General features: G+C 46.2%; 1 long non-coding RNA gene across 1 annotated transcript; it reads right to left on the reverse strand.

Annotated features, from left to right (window-relative positions):
• Positions 1-236: 236 nt before the first annotated feature.
• Positions 237-5,158, reverse strand: LOC105602482 (uncharacterized). Its single transcript, XR_001021119.5, has 3 exons — positions 4,660-5,158; positions 3,183-3,310; positions 237-1,270 (listed from the first exon to the last, which is right to left on the reverse strand). It is a non-coding gene; the product is annotated as an uncharacterized LOC105602482 (long non-coding RNA).
• Positions 5,159-5,578: the final 420 nt, after the last annotated feature.

The raw sequence follows: 5,578 nt of genomic DNA on the forward strand, positions 1-5,578 counted from the left end.
GCGTGTGCTCTGCTGCTCTGTGGGTGGAGGGTGGTATGGTGCGGGTCACATAGATGTATCCCCTATGTGAACATGGATAAGTGACTTATCCCAGGCTGTTTTCTTCCTTCTTTCCTCTTTTCCTATCTCTCTCTCTCCCTCTTTCTTTCTTTTTGGTGAGGTATAGTTAATTTGCAATGTTGTGTTAGTTTCAAGTATACAGCAAAGTGATTCAGTCACACACACACACATAGATATAGATTCTTTTCCTTTATAGGTTATTATGAGATATTGAGGCTGTTTTCTTAATCCGCAAAATGGAGATAACACATGCTTTGCCCACTGGTCAGGGGTTCCAGTAAAAGAATGGATATGAAGATATTTTGAAAACTGTAAAGTGGGTGTGTAGATAAAGTGCTTTATACATTTTAGTATTATTTAAAAACCACAAAGTAGGAATAGTGGTATCTTTGTCCCCTCCGATTTCCAAATGAATTCTGAATGAATTCCTGCCAAGTTTGCATAAATCCAAATTCATTTCATTTTTTCTTTGACATAAATCTGTTAATAACTGTTTGGAAAAGAGTATGGAATTTCAGTATGATCACAATTATTTTTTTCCCTTTGTAGTCATGCAGTATATATCAATGTTTTTAAAGGCAAGAGTGGTTTGGCCAAAGTAAGAAGGTTTTACTCAAAAAACACCCCCAAAACAAAATACAAAGTAGTTGATACAGTATTCTATGATTACACATCTGTCAAACCTATGTATAGAAAAAGTGAAAAAGTGACAAGGAAAGAAACCAAAAGCCCAACAATGAGATAAATAAACAACTTAGTACAGAGGACAAATCAGCCATAATCACATAGGATCCTAGCATGACATGGTCTACTGTTTTTATCACAGAGTTTGGATGGCTTCTGGATTCAAACGTGTTTCTCTAAATGTAACAGCTACTCACAGGCCAAATCTGACATATCAACCCACAGCAAATGTGCTAATCATATCCTTCAATACTAGCATTATAAATAGTTCTCTGTCATATAACGAGGACTTTGTCATAAATGCCAGACTGATACAGCAGAATAACGGTTGTACTAGGAGGGCAGACATTTCTGCCTGTGGCCTTGGGGAAGGAACTTCTCTTAGCATGGGCTTCAGGTTTCCCATCTGTCTTCGGGATGGAGTGGGCCGTGAACTTGAAAGGGCCATCCAGCACCAACACTCTGTGCCTTGATGGCTTTGATGTGATCTTCCAAGTCTCACTGCCACTGTCACCTTCAGGGCCATCTGAAAGAGGACATGCATAGACATGGGCTCATCCAGTGTGAACAGGTTCCTTGCCTCAAGGTGACACAGCAGATGTGGGCTCTCAATAGTTGTCCCCAGTTCACACCAGCATAGCAGTTGACCTGTGAATGTTTGTTGAACACTGACTTATGGTTTCATAATTTACACCTCACTTAATTCTCCTTTTAGACTGCAAGCAGGTTAAAGACAGGCTCACCAGATTCCTCTCTCTCTTCCCATAACCCCCAGTGCACCCACAGGGCCTGGCACATGGCAGGAGCTCAGCAGATGTGAATTTCCACATTTCCAGTAGACCTAAATGGTAACTAACAATCATTTTGCTGAGATATTCTCAGGAAGGGCCCCAGGTTGCAGAAATCAGTCCTGATGGAGCCTGCTGCCCACCAGTGGGAAGAATAGGGGTACAACTTGTGTTTTGGGGGGAAGATATGCAAACCAGAAACTCAAGTCCCAGAAAGTCTTCCTGCCTTGACTAAAACCACACCTTATGGCTTCGGGCTTTTCCCTGCTTTGCAGTCCAGTTCAAAATGACATTTAGAATATACCCTTTGAGCCAGCACCAAAAAATTGTGAGAGACTGCTGCTAGTAGCAGCTGCATTAATAATAACCTCAAACTGGAAACACCCCAATGTCCATCAGCAGGAGAGCAGGCAAATGTGAGGTGTTTTATCCTTATTGGAAAAACCATTCAACAATAAAAACTACAAGGATGGGTCCTAAAAGCACATAAAGGGAAAGAAACCAGAGACAAAAGAGCCCATACTGACCAATTCCATTTAAATGCAGACAAAACAGACAAAACGGATCTAGAGTGAGAGAAATCCGAACGGGGGTGGGGCAAGGGGAGTGGGCATTTTGACTGGAAAGAGGGCAAAGAAACCTGTCTCTAGGGTTTTCATTATGTTCTCTGTCTTGACTGGGCTGGTGGTTACATAGGTTACATTTATGAAAACTCATTGAACTGTACACTTAAAAAATCTGTATGTTGTATGGATGGTAAGTTAACCCTCAGTTCACCTCCTCTCCCAGCAGTATTTGGAACTGAAGCTTCTCAGCCTTTCAGTGGCCGGCTGTCTCCTGGCTCGGACGCTGGGCAGGGAACTGGGATTCCTGTGACTGTGGCCATACTGCCTGAGGATTTCTTCACATCCTCCCAGGGCGGCCGCAGCACGTGGCCCATTTCTCATCCAGGCACTCTGCTGGCTCTCCCTGACTGCCTGTCTCTCTCAGGGCTCTCCTGGGGCCCATGCAAGATACCCAGCCTCCTTCCGTTTAGTATTTCTTTAGATCTCAAGTTCTCTCTGCATTTTCTCTTCTCCAGACTAATCCTCAGTTTTTTTCCATTCATGCTTCACTGAACATGGTTTCCAAATCCTTCCTCCTCCGAGAGTCTCTCCCCTGGATCCTATCCAGCTGCCTGGGGCCCATTTAAACGATTCTCTGAACGCTTGGGCTGACAACACGACTCCTACCTCCCAAGTGACTGCAGCAAGAGGTGGCAGGCTACAACCCTTTGTTTGAGCAACCCAACAGGTTAAACTTTTTTTTTTTTTAAGGGAGAGAGAAATGAAAACATGATGGGTATTCCACGAAGGCTCCTGTGAATGATTGACATACATTTAAGGGGATGATGTATTTGTGTGATGCCAGGGGGCTGATACATTAATAGATATAATTTGTAGGCTCCCAAGGAGAGGTTAAAGAGGAGAGCACAGATTCCTTTGAGCTGACTTGGTGCTCCCATGTCATCTGTCCCGGCCTTAATCAAGTTATCATATCAACCCAGTGTCTCCTGGACCCCAGCTCTCTGTCTGAATGAGGAAAAAAATTGCAGACAAATTTCTAGCAGCAGGAAGTTGGTTCTCTCCTGCGAGGCTGGATAAAAAGTACCTGTAACCTCTCCAGGCCTCCCTCCTGCTCCTGCTGGGAGTTCAGTTCAAGTGGTTCCCTTATTTGATTACGCCTCTCAGGCCTTCTCTGGTGTAGGTATCCAATTCACCGCCATGACCACTGGCTCCCTACGAAGCAGAAAACATTAGAGTCACTCTTTTGTGAAATTACAGGGAAGCTGAGTGGGCCAAGCTCTTGTGGGGGATGTGTGTGTGTGTGTGTGAGAGAGAGAGAGAGAGAAAACACACAGATGTAGATAAAGAGAGGAATGCTGTTTGTTAGCAAATGTGGCATTGATTTATATTCACTTCCTTTAGTCACAGAGCAACCGAGTGTCATCTCCAAATTCTCACGATAAAAAAACAAGAGGTAGAGGAGAAAAAAGACTCCTGCTAAGTGCTATATATCATTACTCTTTTTTTTAGTGTTTCCAAAAGATTTAGAACATGCATAATTTAAAATCAGTGGACCAAGTTCTCCTATGGATGCCTTTGCTTCATGACTATGTAATTCAAATTATAACGCTGAATATTATTTATGAATGTGTGAATTATGATGGTCTTTGTAACTATGTTCAGGGTATTATTGGAATGATGCTGATAGGTTGGTGGATCTATGCATCTATTTCTTCTACACATTAATTTTTGAGTGGACAAAAAGATCTTCCCTGTAGCTCAGATGGTAAAGAATCTGTCTGCAATGCAGGAGACTCGGGTTCGATCCCTGGGTCAGGAAGATCCTCTGGAGAAGGGAATGTCAATCCACTCTAGTATTCTTGCCTGGAGAATCCCACAGACAGAGGAGCCTGGCGGACTACAGTCCACAGGGTCATAAAGAGTCGCACACAGCTGAGTGACTAACACTACTACTACTACAAAAAGAGTGGAGATGATGTATATTGTCAGCATGGGTCTACTCTACATTACCTCTAAAAAAAATCGGTTTTCTTTAAAAGAAACATTTATTTCCTCATGTGTGCATGTGCTCAGCCATGTCCAACTCCTTGCAACCCTATGGGCTATAGCCCGCCAGGCTCCTCTGTGCACTGGATTCCCCAGGTAAGAATACTGGAGTGGGTTGCCATTTCCTCCTCCATGGGATCTTCCTGACCCAGGGATCGAACCCACATTTCCTGCATTGGTAGGTGGGTTCTTTACCACAGCTACGTGGAAAGCTGGTTTCCCCACACAAGCACCAAAAACACACACACACACACACACACACAAAAATACAGACAACAAAAAAATACACTTCCCTGTCTACTGTGGACAAAACTTGGCAAGGCGAGGCAATATTTTGTATTCATTTCAGGAAATCTCAACCTAATCAGGGAAAATAATGGTACCATCGTTTATCTTCAGGTGCCTAAGACACCTGAGAATCCGGCAGAAAAGGAACTTTTTCAGACTGGCGTGTGGCTTCCGGCAGTGGCAGGAGCTGGTAGTGCTGAGCACTCAGAGGGTGAAATTGGACTTACCCGCAGGCTGAGGGCAGCGCTGGGCTGGCAAGCCTGTGGAGTCGACATCCATCCATTCATTCCTAAGGGGGGAAAAAGGAAATACACTATCTGAACTCAAGAGGTCTACTGATTTATCCCCGTTAGCAGGCAGGACACTTGACAAGCCCGCGTCTTGGGGCTCGTTAGCGTCTTTATTCGGAGAAGGCAATGGCACCCCACTCCAGTACTCTTGCCTGGAAAATCCCACGGACGGAGGAGCCTGGTAGGCTGCAATCCATGAGGTCTCGAAGAGTCTGACACGACTGAGCGACTTCTCTTTCACTTTTCACTTTCATGCACTGGAGAAGGAAACGGCAACCCACTCCAGTGTTCTTGCCTGGAGAATCCCAGGGACGGGGGAGCCTGGTGGGCTGCTGTCTATGGGGTCGCACAGAATCGGACACGACTGAAGCGACTTAGCAGCAGCAGCAGCGTCTTTACTGCGAGAAGACCTAGTCCACGAATTCCCACGGGAGCCAGGAGTCAGCGGGGCGCGCTTTCCTTAAAAGGCCTTCTTCACAGAGTGGGCTGGAATAGCAACCGTTAAAGAGGCCTCACCGCACAAAGGGGCGTCCCGGCTGTAATCGGTAATCGGGAAATAAATTTGATTTTCTGAATTCTTCTGCAGCTGGTGACAAAGGACCAGGTATGGAGCGTGGCGGGGGCGATCTTTGCAGAGGCGCCCGCCTGGAGGGGCGCGCGAACCCGCTTCGCACAAAGGCAGCTGCCGGCGGCACAAAGGCTCGCCCGGGGCTCCGCGCTGTCCGCCCGCGTCAGGGCCGGTCGGCCGCGAGAGGCGGGGGGCGTGGACTGGCCTCGGTGGAGGCCCTAGACCGGCCGAGGCTGCCCCGCTGCTGGTCCGGCTGCGGGTACTGATCCCTAGGACAGCAACTGCCTT

This window comes from Ovis aries, chromosome 1, assembly GCF_016772045.2.
Source record: "Ovis aries strain OAR_USU_Benz2616 breed Rambouillet chromosome 1, ARS-UI_Ramb_v3.0, whole genome shotgun sequence".
In the NCBI taxonomy this organism is placed as follows: Eukaryota; Metazoa; Chordata; class Mammalia; order Artiodactyla; family Bovidae; genus Ovis; species Ovis aries.